Below are 23,593 nucleotides of genomic sequence, written 5' to 3'. Positions count from 1 at the left end.
ATTTTCACCATCCTAGGAAATACTTCCACCCAATGTGGAATATTTCCATTCCATGCAGAATGTCCAGGCACATCTTGCCACAGTTCCTCCTACCTCAAACGCAGAAGTAGGAATGCCTTGATTTATGTTATACACATGCAGACCTGTGCAAAGCCCTAAAGTTTCAGTACAGAAAGCAACCATTATGACCCTGAGTCGGTTTGTTCCATCTCCTACAAGGCCAGAATTCCCACCAACTAAGCAGTAATTTAGAATGACCTAATGAGTATCCAAGCTTCCTTTATTTTCGCCATCTTTATTAGCCACTATGCAAATATTTTGGAAAAAGTAAAATTTAATTAAGAGTTTTTTTTTTTAATGTTTGAAAGCCTGGCAATAAAAACCTCTTTCTGGGCACAGATCATTCAAAATAACTGCAGTTACCTACTTAATGATCCATCCAAGAACCTGGGCTGGAGTGACATCCTCTGATCTCCTTTCCACCTGTGTCTTCCCAACTCAGGGGCTGTTCCTCACTTTCTACAGTTCTCTCCTGGACTTAGGAGATATTCACTATGTCTAAATGCGACAGGCAAGTGTTTTGGGGTGAAGTGCCTGGAGCATACTAAACACTTAATAGTGCCGGCTGTCATTACTATTACTAAGTGAGCTAAACTTCTCCCCAGTTAATGCTGCTTGGTAAAGGAAGGAACAGAGCAGGCAAAGCGGCTCCTTCTGTTTATAGAGGGATAGTGCAAGCAACGCAAGAATGAAGAATTTACTCTATTCGATAGTGAGGAATACCTGGGTACTAGTAATTTCAGAGTCTCCATTTTATATCAGTTCTACAACTAGTTTTTGAATCTTCTGAAGCCTCTTTCAAAAAGCTGGCATTGGTCCACTCAATCTCTGCTGGTCCCTGTCTCATTCACGAATGCCCCTGCATTTTTGTGCAAGTTCACACATCACTAGACTCAATGAACACAAATTCAGGGAAAATGCCCCTAGGAACTTCCTAAAGATACAGTTTCTCCTAAAAGGTAAGGAGAATAGGGATTAGTAAATTGATTTTATGCTCACTGCCTTATTTCCATTTCATTCGGAGGGGGTCCAATCAGGAGGTTAAAGCTCCAGGAGGAAGGTGAGAGCCACTCACCCTCGAGCCCTCCACGGCAGAGCGCAGGCTCCTGTTCGGTGCACTAGGACAATGTCCACAAGCTCTTTGCAGTGGTCTCAACCACCTGGGAACTGGAAGACAGAGCTTATTTACAAGGCTGTTTTTTCTTTTAAGGGAATGAGGAGTAAAGAGAGAGAACAGTAATGGTCTGTGGATGTTTTCAGAGGTGGCATATATTGAACTGAGAGAAAACAGGTCTTGAGGCAAGATCCGATTTCTCGGAGCAAGTGAGAAAACAAAACCACATTCCTATAATTATGCCCAAGTTCAGCCACCACCAGATGATGGCACTCTGACGTGAAAGACAGCAGTGCCAAGAATCAAATAAAGCTTCAGCAAAATTCAATGCCACACAGAAAACACATTAAGTATCCAACTCCTGTTGGCAGGGAATTCATGGAAAACCAATGTGAAGATCACTGATGTAAAATTTTATTTTCCAAAGGACAAAGGCGTCTGTCTATGCACAGGACTTTCTGTCTAGATTACTCCTAGTGCAGACTACTCTGTGGAGGCATATTTCTAACAATTCTTCACTAGAGGTGTCTTCTGAATTCTCTTCTACCTCTAACTGCACAAATGTGGAGCTAAGGCTGTCTTCTCTTGCTTCTTCACCCCCGCCTTTGTATCTTGAAAATATAGGTGCAAGTTTCTCAAAAATGCTGAGAGATACACAAAAAAGATGTATCGCACAACATCTTTATAGGCAAAAGCAACATGAGAAGTGTAAGTAATGGAGAAGAGCAGGAACACACTGCATTCGACTCTGAAATCTTTCAAGATTACTATCTGTGATGAATATATCATCACTCTTAAAATAAGTTCTAAAATTAGAATACATTCTAAAGTGTCCAAAAACAATGGAAAACACAGCATGCACTGTATTGCTCCGTGAAGTACGCTAACTGATACCTTTTACCACTTTGTCTACAGCTGGGCTTTTACAAAAATAAAGTCCAGAAAAAGACTGGGTTAACTCAGTGATGAATTTTCTTAAGTGAACTCCCACCTCTCACCTTTTCTCCACAATAAAAAGCAATCACACTTTTAAAAATGTGAAATCATGGACACACACAACAGTGTGGTGATTGAGAGAGGGAGGGGGTGGGTGGAGGTGAAAGGGGAATAAACAGCGATGGGAAAAATACAATAAAGTAAATGTAAAATATAATGTAAAAAATAATACAAAATCAGAGTGTGGTGAGAGTCAAATCATTCTTTTAAATGCATAAATCTGGGAGTATAAAAATTACTATGAACTTATTAAGGTTATATATTTTAATTGCCGGTTTTCTTTTCTTTTTTTAAGATTTTATTTATTTATTTTTAGAGAGGGGAAGAGAGGTAGAAGAAGAGGGAGAGAAACATCAGTGTGTGGTTGCCTCTCACACACCCCCCACTGAGGACCTGGCCCCCAAGCCAGGCATGTGCCAGGACTGGGAATCGAACCAGTGACCTTTCAGTTCACAGGCTGGCACTCAATCCACTGAGCCACGCCAAGCAGGGCCAGTTTTATTATCTTTAGCATATGCATAAGGGTACTTACAGATTTAGAATTTACTCTTGAGATACTATAAAACATCACTAGCTTCATGACCAAAGAAATATATGAATATGGAAAAAGGTAATAAAATTTACAAAATGTGTTAGTAAAAGCACTGTATATGTTTGTATAAAAACATTTAAAACTATTTAAAGGTCATTGCCAAAAAATATTTAAAATATAATAAAAAGAAAGTTAAAAATGGCTTTACTTAAATTTCAGTTGCTAAAATTTAACAGGGCCAGAGAATGTGGAAGCATCAAAGTTTAAGTAGAAATCCACATTAAAAAATTTCCATGGATTTCTCAGAGAGGCAGAGACAGAGAGAGAGAGAGCGAGGGAGCAGGCAAAGGGTCATCTGAGGACATTATTTTAGCCTCAACTTGAGTATCATTCAAATGGGGGAGCCAACGCCTGTTATTACAAAATGCAGTTTTCTACTGCTAAGCTCAGATGACATCCCCCCCATCTGCCAAAATTAGTGGATGAGAAATCATTTCATGAAGTCATACACAGACATGAAATACACTAGTAAAAGTTTGCTGCCATCCCTCAATCATCGCTTTGCTTGCCTAGGCTGGTGGCCAGCAGAAATATCTCCCTCTGCAAAACTGTTCAAAGTAATGACTCGGAGGAAGTGGTGTGCTGATACTATGAAAAAATCCCTCAAACACAAAGATAGTTCAAAAAGCATCTGTGTATGGCTCAGAGGAAACAAACAGCTCAGCTAATTTAACTCCAGATAAACCCCAGAGACCGGTTTACCTTGGCGATAGCTATACACACATGCAGGAAACTGAAGTACGGCACTTGTGCAGTGATTTCATTTGGTGCCAAGGGGATAAGAGGGCAGGGTTACCCATCCTGGGGTCAGGAGGAAGAGAATTTGTCCTACCTCTCATGGCTTCAGACAGAGAATCACAAATATGTAAGAGGACTTCATACCTTTTTATGAGACAGGTGGGCCCTGGACCACTGCCGAAATGGTCAATCGATGACCCTTCCTGAAGCCACTAGTAGACCAGAAGCTAATAATGAGCTGCTAACACATGGTATCTCCACTGCTGAAGCCTTCACGTGGGTCGTTCCACAGTGTCCTTACAGAGCCAGGAAGAGAGCAGGACACCTACAACAGTTGTTTCACTGGTCAACTTTGGGCTGAAATGCACTCACAATCTTTAAAATGACCACTATTGAATTTTCAGGTTTTGAGCATTTCAAAATATTCTTCATATTAAACAAACACATCAGCAATAAAGATCACATTATATTTGGCTTTGAAAACCATTTGGACTTTTCTGAAAATGCAGCTGCTTTTCTGAGAGAACAGGTGGAGATTGCTACCCACATCTTAAGAAGGTCCTTATTTTTATTTTCAAATAACTTTTATTTGAGATCATTAGATGTGTTAGCAAAAGTCTTTAAATTGTTTTTTCAATCCAGGGTCGGTATTGCTATTTTGATGTCTTTATTGCTAACGGGGTTAAGGAGGCTAAAAAAGCCCTCTGGTTTTGATCATTTGAGCAAATTAATTTCACAGTTAAAAGCCTATTTCTTTTTTCTTTCTTCTTTATTTCTCTCTCTCTCTCTTTCTTTTGTGAGAGGGAGACAGGAAAAAGGGATTAATCTTTAATATCAGAAATGTGTGACACTGACTTTCCACTGGGTACTGAGATTTTTTTAGTTCAAACATTTAGTACCCAGATCACATGTGGGGACAATTAAAATGCTTTAAATGCTGCTCTCCCTTCTTCAAGTGTTGGCCATAATATTCAAGCTGGGCACAGAAAGCAGCGATTTTTGTCTCACTAAGTAACCAACTCGAAGGGCAGCTCCAAGCTCTGTAGTTTTTGCAGTTTGTCTTTCTAGGTGGTACACCCATCAGCAATCCTCTGCAGCCCATAAAACCCAGCATAACCCTCTGGGCTTCTCTGGAAAAAAACCACATTGAGTAATAAGGGATAGAATGCTCCCTGTTCAGTGTTTCCAGTGGTATTGTCTGGCCAGAAGAAATACCAAATCACAGGCATCTGGGCAGAAGAGATGGCCCAGAAAGAACAATGATCTTAGACAGTACTGACCCCCCAGATTCAACATTTCCTGCTGTCTGCTTCATGCTGAGCTATAGGCATTGCAGCCAACAGCCATTTCTATCAGACGTGACTCCAGCTCTCAGATGGTCTTAAAGTGGCAATGGCCAACTTCCAGGGGGTGAGATGTTGTTCTGATTACAGTGAAAATATAGGGATCGGTGAAAAGATGTGGGTCCATGGCAATGACATTGAAAGGGGTGTGGTCTTATGAGAATGTGCACCATGTGATGCTAACATTCTCCAAAAGAGCTTTCCCAAAGGTAGCATTCATTCAGCTATAGAAAATAATTAGAAAGCCCATTGGCATCTCTGTGTAGTTTATACATTATAGTATGTGTTCTTGGCTGGTCTACGTGATGGAAAAAATCGAGTAAGATACCAGAAAGTAGACTGGGTGCAGTGTGAACCGATGCAAAGGTGGAAAGGGCATGGCCTAGAAAAAGGCAGAGGTTCAAAAAAAGCCCTCTGAGGTTTTGTTTCATTGCCACAGTTCTTAGTCATATAATTTCCTTTGTGGATCTCACCAGTAACAAATGGGCCTTAGAAAATGAATCAGTATGCTAGTTGGAAAATGCCAAAAGTCCTTTTGTCTCTTCAACTGTTAAGTTTTCTTGTTTTGTACCCTCTCTTTATTCTATGAGTCCTCTTTTCAGAATAATTAGAAATCCCATAATTACAAGAGCTTCCTTGGTACCTACATTCCCCTTCTGAGATCAATTGCAGCTGGACCCACCATGGTCACAGCCAACTGGGCGAGAGCAGGCCCCTGGCCGACAGGTGGCCAGTCTTCAGGCTACTGACCACACTGTGAGAGCGCTGGGCATGAGAAACTCTGCTCAGGCAAGGCAGTCAGGTTCCTCCTTGTCTTGGAATTATGAACTGGGAATTGTGGACATGAGCAGCCTATTAGTCACAACAGAGGCTGAGAAGAGACAGAAAAGAACAGCTGAGCCAGTTAACTGGTGGACCTGACAGAGATGATCCGTCTCCTGGGGCTGCAGGAAAACCAGAGTTTTTCAGGTACTTAAACTGAATCCTAGTTTTGAATAATTCTGATAGGATTAATATTAACAATAATGACCATTATAACAGCTAACATGTACTGCACCCCTTACTTAGTGCTAAAAAGCATTCTAGGCAGTTTTACAAGTATTAATTAATTCAGTTTCCACTATAACTCTGTGAGGAAGATGATGATGATGATGGTGGTGGTGGTATTGAAGCACAGAGAAGTTAAGTGGCTTGACTAAGGCTGCACAGCTCCTAAGTGGCAAAGACACAACTGCTCCACAGTCTGTTCTTCCAACCAGTATGTGCCTCCCTGTGAGGATCATCCTGGGTTTCCCATCTTCTTTATTCTCCATCCTTATAATAAAGCCCCTTTATTAAGGGGGCCTGACAGTCTATTTCTTGCCCCCCCCATTGCCTCACAATTAGCATTTTTCTTGGATCTACTCATGATGAATCATAGTAACTTAAGTATATATTTATTAGTTCAAGAACTATTTAATGCTTACTGTGTACCAGGAACTGCTCTAAGCTTTGGAAGCTAATGAAGAAGCAGCACTTTTCTATCTCTCAGGAACCTTCTACACTGCCATGGCCTTATGCATGATATAGCCTATTCTTGTACGTATTGTACCCTATTTTTGCATAAGAATATATTGTATCCTGAGCTCACTGATAAAATAATGTCTAAAAAGCACATTTAAAAAAATCACTATATTCCAGCCAAGATGGAGGCATAGGGTAGATATACTTTGCTTCCTCACACCACCAAAAGAAGGATAACAACCAATTTAAAAACAAAAAAACAACCAGAACTGACAGAAAATCAAACTGTATGGAAGTCCAACAACCAAGGAGTTTAAGAAGAAACATTCATCTAGACTAGTAAGAGGGGTATAGAGGACTCGTGTGGCAAGGGGGTGGCTGGCGGACCGGGTTGGTGAGCGGCGACTGGCAGACCTGGAGGTCCCACATTCACAAGTGGATAAACCAGGAAGGATAACTGGAGAGCAAGGCAAACTGTGCAACCCAGGGTTCCAGCACAGGAAAATAAAGCCTCAAAACCTCTGGCTGTAAAAACCTATGGGGATTGTGGCAGCAGAAGAAATTGCTGGTCTCACAGGCAAGTCTGTTGGAGGGGCCCACAGTGTCCTAGAATGTACACAAGCCCATCCACCTGGGAATCAGCACCAGGCCAGCACCCGAAAGGGCATAATTCACTTGTGGGTAGCAGAGGAGGTGACTGAAAGCAGGGCAAAAGCCGAGCAAGTGGCATTGTTCCCTCTCTGACCCCTCCCCCACATATAGCACTACAATTCAGTAATGTGAGTTTCCCTGCCCTGGTGAATACCTAAGGTTCTAAGCCTTACAACATAATAGATGCACCGAGACAAAGAAATATGGCCCAAATGAAAGAACAGATCAAAACTCCAGAAAAAGATAGCCAACCTATCAGACTCAGATTCAAAATACTGGTAATCAAGATGCTCACAAAAATGACTGAGTATGGCCACAAATAAAGAAAAAAGGCTATAAAAAGTGAAAAAAGGAAAATATACAGGGAACCAACAGTGAAGGGAAGGAAACAAGGACTCAAGTCAACAATTTGGAACAGAAGGAAGAAATAAACATTCAACCAGAACAGAATGAAGAAACAAGAGTTCAAAAAAATGAGGAGAGGCTTAGGAACCTCTGGGACAACTTTAAACATTCCAACATCCGAATCATAGGGGTGCCAGAAGGAGAAGAGGAAGAGCAAGAAATTGAAAACTTGTTTGAAAAAATAATGAAGGAGAACTTCCCTAATTTGGCAAAGAAAACAGACATGCAAATTCAGGAAGCTCAGAGAGTCCCAAAGAAATTGGACCCAAGGAGGAGCACACCAAGACATCATAATTACATTACCCAAGATGAAAGATAAGGAGAGAATCTTAAAAGCAGCAAAAGAAAAGGAGACAGTTATCTACAAAGGAGTTCTCATAAGACTCAGCTTATTTCTCAAATGAAACCCTACAGGCAAGAAGGGGCTGGAAAGAAGTATTCAAAGTCATGAGAGGCAGGGACCTACATCAAGATTATACTACCCAGCAAAGAAAGCTATTATTTAGAATGGGAGGGCAGATAAAGTGCTTCCCAGATAAGGTCAAGTTAAAGGAGTGCCTTATCACCAAGCCCTTATCATATGAAATGCTAAAGAGACTTATCTAAGAAAAGAGGAAGATCAAAACTATGAACAGTAAAATAACAACAAACACAACTATGAACAACTGAACCTAAAAAAAAAAAAACTAAGCAAACAACTAGAACTGGAACAGAATCACAGAAATGGAGATCATATGGAGGGTTATCAGCAGGGGAGTGGGAGGGGGAGAATGGGGGAAAAGGTACAGGGAATAAGTAGCATAAATGGTAGGTACAAAATAGGGGAGTTAAAGAATAGTGTAGGAAATGGAAAAGACGAAGAGCTTATATGTATGACCTATGGATTAGAACTAAGCCAGGGGGAATGCTGGAGGGAGGGGGATGCAGGGCTGAGGGGGATAAAGGGGAGAAAAAATGGGACAACTGTAATAGCATAATCAATAAAATGTATTTTTTTTAAAAAAGCACTACAATGAAAACAGACTAAGTAAAGATGGCTCCCTCAGAGGTCTTCCTTCCTGGGATGCAGGGTCAGAGCCAAGGGGATGGCAACAAGTCACGCTCAAGCCGGCTGAGAACAGCTCTACAGGAGTAGGCGCTGCAGTGTCCCGCACAGACACTGAAGAGCAGCGGTGAGTGTTCAGAAGCATGAACCATGGCCTCGTCCTCTGCTCTGTGGTAGCTCATTGTTGGCAACTTGTTCACAGAACAGATCTCCCTCATCACCCAGTAGGTATTTATGTGTCTGTAGCACCTGTGAGATGGATGCTCCCAGACACCAGGGGTCACTCCTTATCTGCCACTCCTACAGCGCCTGGCACACATCTTTACATCTGACAGGCACTGAATACATTGATTGATTTATCTACTTTTATCGTTAAAGTATATTTGCCATATAATAATAATTTCAAATATGTAACATAGTGATTTAACATTTATATACCTTATGAAGTGATCACCACTATAAGTTTAGTAGCTGTCACCTTACAAAGTTATTATATGATTGATTATATTTCCTATGGTTTAAAATACATGTCCCTGGGACTTATTTTAAAAGTAGAAATTTTTATCTCTTAGTCCCCTTCACATTTCTCACTCTTACCCCTACCCCTTCCCTGCTGGCAACCATTAGTTAATTCTCTGTATCTATGAGTCTGTTTTGTTTTATTTTTCAGATTCCACATACAAATGAAATTTTACAGTATTTGTCTCTGTCTGACTTATTCACTTAGCATAATACTCTCTAGGTTCACCTGTGTTGTCACAGGTGGCAAGATTTAATCCTTTTTATGTCTGAGTAATATTCCATTGTATCTATAACCACACATTCTTTATCAATTCATCTATGGATGAACACCTAGGTTGCTTTCATATTTTGCCCATTGTAAGTAATTCTATAAACATGGAGGTGCATACATCTTTAATTAGTGTTTTTGTTTTCTTCAGGTAAATGCCCAGGAATGAAACTCCTGGGTCATATGGTTGTTCCATTTCAAATTTTTTCAGGAACCACCATAGTGGCTACAATAATTTACACTCCCGCCAACAGTGCACAAGGGCTCCCTTTTTCCCACACACATGCCAATACTTGTTATTTGTTGTCTTTTGATAATAGCCATTCTGACAGGAATGAGGGCATTTTAAATGATTTTTCTCCCTGAATTGTGACAGCAGCATAGGCCTTTGGGACCAGTAGAGCAATGGATATGGAAGGCTTCACAGAGGAGGCGACTCAGGAGCTGCGTCTGTGCTTGAAAGCAGTCTGCGGGGCAGAGAGCGAGAAGAACATCCCGGGTGGTAAGAGAGGAAGACTGCTTATGAGTTGTGGATGAAACATGGTGGCCAGAGGGGATGAGCGCTGGTGGGAGATGAGGCTGAAAAGGTACTCTGGGGTCAGCAGTATTTAGGAACTTGGACTTTTGCCTGGAGCTGTTGAGGCCCCATGAGATGTTTAAGCCATGTTACCATGGTACAACCTGTGCTTTATCAAGCTCCCTCTGATGACAGCAAGGGGAAGAACCAAAGACTTTGAAGGCAAGAGATTTATCTGTATCAGATCAGCCCAAAAGCTTTGAAGGTCTAAATTAGGGAAGAGCCAGGGGAAATATAAAAAAGATGGATTTGAGCAATATTTAATAAGAAGAAATAGGGCACAGAAATTTATTAGACATGGATGGCATTCGTGAGATGGGGAACGAAGGCAGAGGTCGGGGCTTTGGTGGGAAGGGATTTGCATACACTGAGCTTGAGATCTGGCAAGATATCAGGCATATTCAGAAAGCAAATGGAAATACAAATTTGGATGATCAGACAGAGTCTATGACTTCTGTTGGTGATGATGTCGCAAGTGCTGCTAATCCTACTACAGTTTACTGGCTACATTCATTACTGAAGTCCTTATGCAAGTTTTCAGTTAGATGTTAGTGAAAATAAACATGCAGTATTTCCCCCATACAGTTCACAAGGTTCAAGTTAAAAACCCCTGTGTTAAAGGAATCAGCACATCTAGACTTGCACCATCTAAAAATCAGTTCAATGCTTTGAGGATGGGCACAAGGGTTCCTTACATACCCCTGACATCCACCACTGCATTTGTGAAAGATTCCTTTTTGTTTTAAAACCATGTAGTACTGCTAGTCCAGCTCAGAAATAAATTGACTTTGAAAACTGTTCCCACAGCTGCAAAAGGCAAGTGTTTGGCACTAATAAATCAGGGTTAGTGGAGTCTGGCTTATAATGAACCTCTCACCTCCTCTGGGCAGGTGGTCACCAACTGATCTATGGAAGCAAACAAGTCCTGTTTTGAAGTGGTAGCCATTTCTCTAGTGACAGGTAGGACTTGAGTAGAAAGCAAGTAGAGAGATGTTGTATTCCTGTAAAATTCAACCTTCTCAAACTTGGGGCCTCTGAAAACATGAATCAAAATTATGTTTCCTAGGCTCTGCTTGAACTCTGCTTATTACCTTTCCAGTTAAAACTACTGCAGATATTTTCTTTCTAGATAGTGAAGAATAGCATGGGATGCTATCAAGTCCTTATCAGAGAACCAGGAAACTTGCAATGAAATTATAGGTTTAAATTTTGCCCTCCTGGACCCCAATCAAGGTTTGTTCAACCTGCTCACAGAAATGCCTTCAGTGTTTCATTTTATTAGGGGTGGAACAGAGTTATATTCAAAATATTTAGCAGCCAATAAGGCACAGGCACTAACCAATCAGAACAATACCTGGTGCTGGAGCAGGGTCCTAGGGCGCCCCACACTGTGCCAGGCACTAAACCTTAGTTGCTCAAATTACAAGAGGTCTTAGGGGTCCTGAGAGTGCACTGGGGTGACTGAGATTCAACAACTAGTTTTGAAGCACCCCAATATTTTAGTAACTAGCAAGGCTATACCCATGCAAACTGCTGAGGTAAGGGCTGGTCCTCCCAAGGGTCCCCATGAGGGTTATTGGTGTGGGAGCTGACCCTGTTGCTCCTCAGCACTCTGTCTGGCTTGTACTATAAGGACAGAGCCTAGCCCTCCTTTCTGAGCCTCGAACTGAGGTCAGTGCCTCCAGGTCCTGAACCACCTTCAAAGCTCTCAGAACCCCCCAGTCGGGTCTCCCGGGGTTAGCTGGCTGCAGTCTTCCGGCTCCCAGGTGTCTTCTCGGAGCAGCCTGGGACAGCTGCTGCCAGCTGGTTCCAGCAGACTTCTATGCAAGAGAAGTTTCCTTGAGGGTTTGATTGAGGGGCAAGTTTTCAGTCCATAGGTTCATACCACCCAAGTAGCCCCACTGCTCTAAGGGGTAAAGGAAAAAAAAAAAAGACTGTTTTCACAAACCCTCTTCATATCAATGACTGGTTTAACAACTACCTGAAATTTTTGACTGGAGACCCAGTTGCAGGTTTATCATAAAAGAGGTCATTCTGCGTTGCCCCTTGGTCTACATTACTTAACTGAAAAGCTCTAGTTGGTTTTACTTTGCTCCATGCTTCTGGGAATTAGAGTAGGTCAGGCTTTGCATACAGACAGTCCTGGGTCTGAATTCTGGCTCTGTGAACTGTGATCCAGTCACTCCATCCCTCTGAGGCAATGTGCACGTCTGCACATGGGGCTCACATAGTGCCTGCCTTGTAGGCTGGTAGAGGGTCTAATGAGATAAAGACAAGTTTGATAGGTGCTCTTCTTATAAACTGAGTATAAGATTGAGAATAAAAACTTTTAGTTTCTGTGTGGGGTAGGAATTGCCAGTGTTATTCCAGTGTACCAATTTAGGTATTTTAAAAATATATCCCGTTTGTTTACTTATGCTAACTAAAAAGTAAACAAAAAGTGAATTCAGAGGTCAAAGGTTAACTTTTGCCCAGTCTCAGATCCAACCCATAAGAACTCAGAGTTCTACTTATTGAATACAGATAGCATACTTCCTTTCCCCAAGAAAATAGCTAGCATAGATTAATTCATTAATATTTTTATAACTAATTCTGTTTCAATGACAATAAATGAAAATTTCATTATTAAGGTAATATTTACACAAATGTTAAAAGATGAAAACAAGGCTTCCAGTCAAGATGGAAGCATAGGTTTCATCTCACTGCATAACCATAGAAGGAACCCAGCTAGCTAAAAACAAAAATCACCCAGACTGCTGGAAAATCACTCAGAAAACACCCAGAACTGTACGGAAGTCCAAAAGCCAAGGATTTAAAGAAGCTATATTCACCCAAACAGGGAGGAGGGGTGGAGAGGAGTCCAGGCAGAGAGGATGCAGAGTGGCAGCGGTGAGCTGGAGGCAGCGGTGAGCTGGGAATGGCAAGGCAGCAGCTGGCAGAATGGCAGCCCCACATTCACTTGTGGTGGGTAAAAATCAGGGGGACACCTTGTGAGTGAGCAATCCCAGCCCCAGGCCAGACCACGCTGCCCAGGGTTCCAGTGCTGGGAAAATAAAACCTTGTAACTTCTGGCTATAAACCCACTAGGGGTTGGGGTGGTGGAAAAAACTGCTGGTTTCACCACCCCAGCGTCCATAAGGCAAACCCACCCACTCTGGGAACCACAAACAAGACAGCAACTGGAGAGGGGTGCCAGTCCCATACAGGAATGAGTGAAGTGACTGGAAAAGGGGCAAGTGCCAGGCAAGCCTCCAGAAGTCACCCAGCAGTGGCACTGGCCTCTCTTTGACCCCTCCCCTAGACACAGAGACATAAAGCAGCAAAGCAGGTTGCCCTGCCCTGGTGAATACCCAAGGCTCTGCCCCATACAACTTAACAAGTATGCTAGATAGGAAATCCAAGTGGTTCTACCTAGTACATAGACACAAAGAGGCTGCCAAATGAGGAGACAAAGAAATATGGTCCTAAAGAAGGAACAGAACCCCAGAAAAAGAAATAAGCGATAAGGAGATAGCCAATTTCTCAGACGCAGAGTTCAAAACACTGGTGGTCAGAATGCTCAAAGATCTCATTGAATATGGCAAAAGCATAAGGGAAAAACTGAAGGCTATATTAAAGGAAATAAAGAAAAATCCACAGGAAACTAACAGTGAAGGGAAGGAAGCTGGGCTTCATTCAAACCAATGATTTAGAACATAAGGAAGAAATAAACAATCAACCAGAACAAAATGAAGAAACAAGAAGTTTTAAAAAATGAGGAGAGTTTGAGAAGACTCTGGGACATCTCCAAAAGGACCAACATCTGAATCATAGGGATGCCAGAAGGAGAAGAGGAACAGCAAGAAATCAAAAACTTATTTGAAAAAATAATGAAAGAGAACTTCCCTAATTTGGTGAAAGAAATAGACATACAAGTCCAGAGAGCACAAAGTCCTAAACAAGTTGAACCCAAAAAGGTTCACACCAAGATACATCACAATTAAAAGGCTAAAGGTTAATGATAAAGAGAGAATCTTAAAAGCAGCAAGAGAAGGCAGAGTTACCTACAAAGAAGCTCACACAAGGCCATCAGATGATTTCTCAAAAGAAACTTTGCAGGCAAGAAGGGACTGGCAAGAAATATTTCAAGTCATGAAAAGCAAGGACCTGCATCCAGGATTGCTCTATCCAGCAAAGCTTTCATTTAGAATGGAAGGGCAGGTAAAGTGCTTCTCAGATAAGGTCAAGTTAAAGGAGTTCATCATCAACATCACCAAGCCCTTATTTTATGAAATGTTAAAGGGACTTATCTAAGAAAGAAGATAAGAAAAAGAAGATAAAAAAACATGTACAGTAAAATGACAGCAAACTCACAATTATTAACAACCACACCTAAAACAAAAACACAAACTAAGCAAACAACTAGAACAGGAACAGAACCACAGAAATGGAGATCACATGGAGTGTTATCAACAGGGGAGTGGAAGGAGGAGAGGGTGGGGAAAGGTACAGAGAATAAGTAGCATAGATGGTAGGTAGAAAATAGACAGGGGGAGGGCAAGAATAGTACGGGAAATGCAGAAGCTAAAGAACTTATGACACATGGACATGAACTAAAGGGGGAGAATGTGGGTGGGAGAGGGTGCGCAGGGTGGAGGGGAATGAAGGGGGGTAATGGGACAACTGCAATGGCATAATCAATAAAATATATTTTAAAAATCCTGTAAACAGAAAAAAAAAGATGAAAACTTCGTAATATTTCCTTCAATTGTCTTGACATTTTTTTTCTTAAAATAAGAAATGATGGAATCACTGGGGCTTAAACAGTGAAAGGCAAGGCCTAAAGCAAAAATTTTCACCCTTCTTGTTTACCCAAGTGAACCTAACAGTGAGTAAGTCCTTATACAGAGTCCCATTCCACGTTCTTCTACAGGAGTTTTACAAGCTACAGATGTATTCAGGAATAATATTAAACCATTAAAACCATTAAGAAAAATTACCTTCTCCTAGGATTCTAACTCCTATGTTTAGACATGTATATGCAACTGCCTACTCAATATTTCCAAGTGATGTCTAACAGACATCTCAGACTCAGCATATCCCAAACTAAACCCCATATCTCTCCCCCCCACCCACTTGCTCTACTTACATCCTTCCTGATCTCAGTTTGATGGCATTTTCATTTTTTTCTTTTCTTAGGCCACTATTCTTGGGGTCTTCCTTGACTCCCTCTTCTATGTATTATTGTTGAAGCCAACAGTTAATTTTGTTGTTTCTACCTTCAAAATAACCAGACTCTTTACTCCTCACCACATCTGGTGCTGCCACCGGGTCCAAGGCACCATCATCTCTCACCTGAGTACTGCGACAGCTTCCTGACTGGTCTCTCTTTTCCTCTCCTACAGGCAGATCCTTTAAAGTGTGAGGCCAGGTTATTGTCGCTCCTTTGCTCAATGTTCTCCCAAAGCTTCCTCTCACTCTGAGGTAGTCAGAGTCCTATAATAGCCTACAAGGCCCTCCAAGATCTTGCCTCCTACTTGCCTCCTCACTTACTCTGCCCTACTCACACTGGCTCCTTGTTATTCTTGACTATGCCAGGCATGCTCCTGCCTCAGGCCTTTGTATTTCCCCCCAGGTACCTGCAAGGGGAATGCTCTCACCTTTTCCAAGTCTTCACTCAAATGCCATCCTGTCCACAACAGTCACCCTAACCACCCCACCTAAATCCATACACCCACCACTGCACTCCTGGTCTTTCTTACTCTGCTGTACTTCTTTCTCCATAGTACTTACTACTCTCTAACCTTGCAATACACTACCTAACATACTTTTATTAGGTTTACTATCATTGTCCAAATCCTCCAGCTAAAATGTAAGATCCACATAGAAGGCACTCAATAAATATTTCTGAATTAAAAGGAAATGCAAAAAAAAAAAATCCACATAAAACATCCATTGTCCAAAAAGGGCCTTGTGGTGTCCAACAGTAGGACTCACACATTATATCATTTTCTTCTTTGTATAACGCTTGTGGTATTTTGAAGATGAGTGACAAAGAAGTAGGACTCCCTTTGAGGAGAGGCCGCTGTTTGCCCAGGAAAGACCCCCTACCAGTGGTATTACCAGGGAGCAGTAGATCACCATACTTCCAGCACAGGGACTTTGTCCTAGAAGTCCCCCAAACCTCCCTCTTATCTGGTCAGTCTGAGGAATCAGACTCAGAATGACTGACCCACATTACAAATTCACAAGGGGGCTGCTGGGCTCACAAAAATTCATAAATGATGTCATTTCCTTCTGGTGACCATGTCCACTGTCCAGAATATGCTCTTCTGAGATCATGGTACCCAGAAAGCAGATTTAGTGTTCAGAAGGTAGTTCAAAAATCTTGGAGTCATAGCTCAGGACGAATAAGCTGCTTGAGGGCTACTTACTCTGGACCACGACGAGCCCTGATCTTCCCCACACTTCACATCGGACAGCCCCTTGTAATCCGTATTCATGGCCACAAGACTCAGGGTGTCTCCTTCTGGCCAGCCAATCCTGGAGCCACTGGAAGTTTTCTTTTCTGAGCTGTCTTCTTTTTTTCCCCTGGGCAACCATCACTATTCCCTGCACACAAACTTTCTCCAGATGGGATGGAGTAGGTGTCTTTGTAATCCAGGGGTGGGGCACAAGTAAGTTCACAGGTGTGAGTACGTAAAACAGAGTTTATTCTTATGTTACCATTTATTACTTATTGTATTATTTTCCATATGAACAACTGTAAACCTACTTTTGCCAACCCCTGTGTTTACTCATTGCTGTGCTATCCTCCAGGCATTGAGTAGAGGTCACTTAGCTGGAGTGTTGGGAGTTCATAAACTCCTCAGTCTTGGTTTACTCCCAGTAGGCCTGGATCTAGTCTGTGTAGATGCACGAAGGGCACCTGTATCCAGACTCCAAGGCCTCAAGAACCCTCCACATTGTAGCTGGTGACCCATGTTGGAGTCAGAAGCCTTGGTCTACACTCACTACTCTGACTAATTAATTATTTTGACCAAAATAAATCACCTTACCTTTCTAAGCCTCAGTTTCCAAATCTAAAAATGAGGGGATTTAACTCTTGAAAGTCCCTTCTATTTCCAAAAAGCCAGGATTCTATTTTTTACCTACCTCTTTAAGTTTTAAATAATGACAACAGCATCTGAGAGCTTCTGTCCTAGACTTTCCTCAAGGCCAGATGTTCCTGGCACTGAAGTAGGAGAAATGAATATTTTTTGAATAACCTAACATTTTTGTCTTTTAAAGCAAATTATCCTTTGGCTTTTTCAATTCCCTTTTCCCTACCGCTACACCTCCTTATAAATCTTTTAAAAATGTTTTAAAAAGTAAACTATCCACCCTTCCTGATTTGTCAAGATCTGTCTCACAATATCATTTTGTTCAAATTCTTCTTCCTACATAAAACCTCTAAAATATTTTTATATTGGCAATTATGCTCATTGGCCTTGATTTGTCCCTGTTTCACAAGGAAGTTTACTTAATGCTCGGGAGAAGGGGAATCACAAGCTTAGAGACAAGGTTGCTACAGAAAGCATGCTGTCCAAGCAGGTGGATTCTGGTCCAAAATTTTGACGAGGTGATGGGCAGGAAATGGCAGGAGAGCAGAAAGAGAAAACATAAAGGGAAGGAGAAAAAAATGAAGGTACATGTTGTTTGCTTTGAAAGAGATTTTAGACAAAGCCCTGGTGGTAGTTCATCAAGAACGTTCATTTAGTTAAATGACTGCTGGAATTGGGACTTTCCTAAGAAGTCCCACGGCAGGGAGGAGGCAGAGTTGGAACACTTATTCCCTTTAACAGCTCTCTCCCTATAGGCTTCTGTATAGCGAGCTACTGAGGGTACTGGACAGCCCCTCTGTTGGTCCCACACCCAGTTTCCAGGGGTCAGGATTATTCTACAGGTCTCTAAAGCCTGTGAGGAAGACCGTATCTTTCCATAGCTGTCCTGGAAATTGAAAGACGCTCTAAATCACCATTTGATAAATCAGTGATTTACTAAAAAAAAAAACAGCAATTCACAGGCAAACCCTCCAGATGAATCTATAGGTATAGTATACACATAACCTCTTACTCTGAAGTTAGCAGCTTATTCCAAATGATGGTAGGTTCCAAGGTACCATCTAATGACCCTAAAGAATTTTCCCTACTGAAAGATATATATCTTTGTGTGTGTACATATGTGTATGTGTGCAAACATGTATTCTACTATTTAAAAAACTTTGTTTTTAAGTCACACAGGCTTATAAATCAACACAATGAGTGAACTTAAAATATGACATACTATTAAAATCCAGACACAGACAAAAGTAGAACGGAAGCCTAACTCATACCAGAAAGTATCAAAACAGATACCCGGGTAAGTAGCTAGCTAGTTAGACAGTCTCAAAGCAGTAACTTTAATTAGTATTGAGAAATTACAATGCTAGTGGTATATGAATACCTCTAAGTGAGACTCAGTAGGTGTCTCTTGTTTTTTTGTATCGTAACATGGTTTCACTTTAAGGACTCATCTTTTCCCAGTTTATTATTTTCATGGAAAAGATTTTCTCTGTCCTATCATAAACAAACAAACCAACAAACAAAAAATGCAACCATTCTTGCAATTTCTGATGCCCACTTTTTTTTGTTAGGGGAGACAATAAAATGGAGGGTTTTTTTGTTTTTGTATTTTGAAACAACAGACACATTTCTGAAGAAATGGAGGGAAATTGAAAAGGCAGAGTGAAACATCAATCAGTCATAAGTCAGTCTCTTCCCTGGAAGTGTAACGGAGTATTAACAAGTGCAAATGGGCAGTAAAGATATTTTATTCAGAAGACAGCACCTCCAGCACAAGAAGAGCCACATTGCACTGTGTCAAACTTCCATCACCTCCTTCCCACCACTACCTTCCAGGAAACCTGTAATCTAAACAAGTACCATGCCCACACCTCCAGAGGAGTCACACTGTTCTTCCTGGGACAACAGCCCAAGTTCTCTTCCTTTTACAACCCAGAAGCAAAATTATCTTTGAGGCATTCACAAAGGAAAATGATAATGATCATATGACCTGAGTTATCTTGAAGTCTGTGGTTTTGGACGGAGGGTGTTATAAGAAGACATAATTACTGAATGATTCTCAGAAAGTATGTTTAACCCTAATGGAGTCTGGGTTTAGTCAACAGAATCCAGTGTAAGGCTTTTTCCTCAGGTTTATGTAACCCAAAAAGTATAAATCATACAAAGAATAAAAAGCATTACTCCAAGCTACCTCTTCTCTTTCTTTTCTTTCCATTCACCTTTGTAAGCACTTGAAAATTGAACTGCTTCTAAGCTGAAAGTGACAGATTTTGTGTAGCATTTCAGAATCAAGATAAAAATATATTGTTGAAAAAAATCATATTATTGAAACTCGTACTCTGTGCCAAGGCTGTAAACCACAGGGGGCAACTGGCTCTTGATGTGGACATTAGAACTGGAGCATACCACACTTACAAAAACAACCTGTGGTTCCCTAATATTTAGAATAAAGAACTCCTGAAACACAACAAGAACAACAACAAGAACAACAACAACAACAAACAAACAATCTCCTTAAAAAACGGACAAGAGAATTGAACAGACACTTCTCCAAAGATATGCAAAAGTCCAACAGGCACATAAAAAGGTGCTCAACATCACTAATTGTCAGGGAGGGACAAACAAAAACGAGACATCCTCTTACACCCACCAGGACGGCTGCTATGAAACAACAACAAAACAATAACAAGTATTGGCGAGGATGTGGTGGAGTTGGAACTTTGAGGCAGTGTTGGTGAGAATGTAAAATGGTGCGGCTGCGATGGAAAAGACTTTGGCAGTTCCTCAAAAAATTAAAAGTAGAATTCCCATACGATCCAGAAATTCCACTTCTGGGTATACACTCAAAAGAATAAAGCAGGATCTCAAAGAGATATTCATACACCCATGTTCACAGCAGCACTATTCACAATATCCAAAGGTAGAAGTAACTCAAATGCTATCCATAGATAAATGGACAAAGAAAATGTGATATCTACATATAATGGAATATTATTCAGCCTTAAAAAGGAAGGAAATTCTGACACATGCTCCAGTATGGGTGTACCCTGAGGACATTATACTAAGTGAAATAAAGCAGTCAGTTACAAGAAGACAAATACTCTGCAGGGGTGGGCAAAAGTAGGTTTACAGTTGTTCATATGGAAAATAATAATAAATAATAACACAAGAAAGGCCTCTGTTTTGCACACGCACAACTGTAAACTTACTTTCGCCCACCCCCTAGGATTCCACTAATATGAGGTACTTGGAGTAGTCAAACTCATAACTAGAAAGTAGAACGTGGTTGCCAGGGGCTGGAGGAGGGGAAAGGGAGAGTTGTTGAATGCCTATAGAGTTTCCAATGAAAAAGTTCTGGAAATTGGTTGTACAACAATGTGAACATATTTAACACTACTGAGCTACACACTTAATGGTTAAGATAGTGAATTTTGTTATGTGTACTGAAAAAACAAACTGTGACTCCCAGCACTTCCCAATATGATGGTGCTGACAACAATAACTCCTCACACAGGCCCAGGAATGTCTCTCTGAGAAGCCCAGAGTGCTGGGCCTCCAGACTTGCTGATGTCAATGCAAAAAGATGACCCAGGATGAATCTGATTGAAAGGTTGCTCTCATCAGAGGTGTGTTTTCTTTTTCCCTACTAGCATGGACGTTTTGTGTATCTCACCATATCATCTCTCTGAAATCAGGCCACCTAAACACTGGTGGATGCCGACTCTGGGGTTCTGGGGAAGAGAGGCCTGCCTCTTTGCAAAGTCAGCCCCCTTCTTTCTTCTTATTTAGAGAATTCAGTAACATAAAATTCACCATTTTTCCTCCAGCGAAAAGGTGACCATCATATTTCTAAACAGTAATTCCTATCTAAAAATTACACACAAAATTAATACTCCAGTTGCTCTCCACCATCCAACGTGCTCCACCACTGTCTGCCATTCCCCGTCTTCCTTCCTCCCCACTAGAACCACTTCCAGGTTTGGAAATCAGATGCTTTGTATAACAGTGACACTCTGTGAACCCCTTTTCTTGTATCTCAGACATAAACAGAGGGGAGAGAAGGGGGTGAGAAATGGACCGGAGAGAATGGATGCTCCCAGAAGAAATGCAAACAGCTTTTGGAAAGATGCATTTCCAAAAAAAGTCAGGTCCATCTGGAACGTATTTTAACAAAATAAATGCCCTTTTCTACTATGAGCAGCAGATTAGCAAAACACAAAAGTCCCTGAACAACAAAGCTCTATGACCAATGAAGAAAGCAAAACAAAACTGAAAGAGCAGCTCCTTCTAGGGATGACCAGCCTTTCTGGTGCTCAGGGGAGTTCCTGGTGCCATGTGCTACAGACCTGCCCACCACAGCTCCCCTGTGCGTTTCCTCCAGGCATTTATTTGTACAAAAGGCTCCACGTACCAAAAAATTCCAATCTTCCCTCTGCTTCTCTATCCCTGATGGGGAGGAACGTGGGCTGCTCCTGTCCAAGCCAGTGTGGTGTCTCTGAAACCACTTGGGCTGAGATCCCCAACTTAGAATCCTCCCTTATTCTGTCAGTTTCCTCTCCCTTTTCTTACACAACATGGTATAACAAATGAAAAATGTGGCAATCTGAGGACAAAGTAAACAATGATTTTTCTCTTTCATCACTGTCCTGGTTATCTTGCATGACTGGGGTATAAACAACACGTGAGTCCACTCACCCCTCACCCCTCTGTCATTTGTTTTTCAGTACAGACACTGAAACGTTCTGGAATGAAGAGATCAAACAAGAAGATACCAACGTTGGTCTCTTCTCTTCATTCCTCTCCTTGCTTCTATTAACACATTCACAAAACCAGAGAAGAAACCTACTATGTTTTCAAAAATGCCCGGGACATCTGGCTAATGTGTTCTAGCCCTTCATAACAGTCCAAGAGTGTAGTAACTTCCTTTTTCTAACTCAAATATAAAACATTTTCCTTCTTCATACAGGTCTGAAAGCAGTAGGTCTTTGTGTAGGGACCTTTTATCGACTTGAAGTTTATTAAACTATCCCCTGTGGTCACAGGGTGAATTCTTTTGGGACCCTCAGCTGTCTCTGGGCTCTAATTTCCAACCCTTTAACGGTGTCTCTGGCTCTTCTCTAGATTCTTCAACTCCTCCTCTGCATCAGAAGCACAGGCTGAAGACACAGAGCTCTAGTGGCAGATAGACCTCATGGCTTCTTCAGCCCCGCACAGCGACAGCCCCTGGCTGTGCTCCTTCTCAAACTCCAGGGCACTTCCTCATCTCACATCCAAGCTGCCCCCTACCACTTCTTCTCTACTCCTGTTTTTATGTTAGTAAAAGAAGGAAAGAAAAAAAAGGAAGAAAGAGGGCAGAAAAAAATAGAAAAGGGAACTTAAGAATTTATAGAGATAGGAGAAAATTATTTTAACAGGAAGTACAAGCCAAAAGATTTGTTTTACCAATTGAAAAGTACATAAAAACAACAAACCTTTGCAGACAGCCTTGCAACATGTTTTTACACACAATATTCCTGTGTTTCCTACTGCCCTTTGAGCATCTGCCTGCAAACACAGGCTAACTTGTCCCATTTCAGATTTACGCTAATAGGCAAAACATGAGGAGAGGCTTAGCTGAATTCCAAGAAATAAGTTATTTAATGCACATCTGAAGGTTTGTGCTTTAAAGGCAAAGACGTTCCACACAGGGAAGCAAGAGATTCTAATTTCATTTTCACAATGGCTGGATGGGTGTCCCTCTAACAATGCGTGGTTACGAGATCTGCCCCAGCTCTTCCATTCAGAGCCAGAGCAACGACCTCACATCACAACAATAGTTAAAGACCGTTGAAGGAAAGAGAACCAGCTGGGTATTTTAGAGTAGCTATGAAAGATTTTTCAGGGGGCGGAAAAAGCACTAACCTGAGTTGTTTTAATCCGCTGAAAACGACCAAGTTCTCAAGTTCCCCTGCTATCTTCTGCCCAGTTTCCTGTAAGTGTTGCATGTGACATTACACTTCCTCACTGCACCTTCTTTGACTCGCCTCTCTCCGCGGTCAGAGCCATGTGATAAAAACCCCTCACTGCCTGTTTCACACTGGGGTAAGCCGAGTCTTAAGAAATAGTTGTGCATGGGGGGAAAGGTGATTTAGGCATCCCTCAGGCACAGGTAAAGGAGCTAAGCCTAGGAGGGAGGCAAGGGAGAGGAATGTCAGGACTCCTGGCACTTCTGACTCCACACGGAGGGAGGGAGGGAGAGGGAGAGGGGAGAGGGGGGAGGGGAGGGGAGGGGAGGGAGGGGGAGGGAGGGGAGGGAGGGAGAGGGGGGAGAGAGAGAGAGATGGGGGGGGAGAGAGAGAGAGAGAGAGAGAGAGAGAGGAGGAGACGGACACTCTTAAGCCCCGGGGGTCCCCCTTCTTGGGGTTGGGGAGGCAGCTGAGAAGGGTCGGACCCTCTCAGCGCAGCTGGGTGGTCTGCCATCTTGAGGCCAGCCCGGGTGCTGCGGCACTGCCCTCAGACCGCTGCGAAGGGCAGCCTTGGCACTGCGCCCAGGATGTCCCCAGGCTGCACTCTGGAGGGCGCCACCACCAAGGAGCACACCCAAGGGACAGCTCACATTTCTGGATCCTGCAGCGACACCCCGAATTCCCTGGGACGGTCTCAAGTTCACATCCAGTCTATTCAGTCCTGCTGTCAGACGCTGTGCCCTAATTCTTGG

General features: G+C 42.0%; 1 protein-coding gene across 3 annotated transcripts in view; it reads right to left on the bottom strand.

The window, feature by feature from the left end:
* Window positions 1-23,593, bottom strand: part of WIPF1 (WAS/WASL interacting protein family member 1) — a 120,465-nt gene that overhangs the window by 53,219 nt on the left and 43,653 nt on the right. Inside the window, exons 1-2 of one of the 3 annotated variants that reach the window (XM_045851751.1) lie at window positions 22,798-22,972; window positions 3,645-3,825 (exon numbers count right to left, since the gene is read on the bottom strand). The exons of 1 other annotated variant lie outside the window; for it this stretch is intronic. The gene's annotated coding sequence lies outside the window, so the exon portion shown is untranslated. Of the gene's footprint in view, window positions 1-3,644; window positions 3,826-22,797; window positions 22,973-23,593 lie in introns of those variants that run through there. One more of the 3 variants, XM_045851668.1, reaches the window with a different exon arrangement.

This window comes from Phyllostomus hastatus, unplaced genomic scaffold (genome assembly GCF_019186645.2).
Source record: "Phyllostomus hastatus isolate PE091 unplaced genomic scaffold, TTU_PhHast_1.1 phas_contig_1, whole genome shotgun sequence".
Classification (NCBI taxonomy): domain Eukaryota; kingdom Metazoa; phylum Chordata; class Mammalia; order Chiroptera; family Phyllostomidae; genus Phyllostomus; species Phyllostomus hastatus.
The sequence above is the reverse complement of the archived record's forward strand: the minus strand, read 5'-3'. Positions and strand labels throughout refer to the sequence as shown.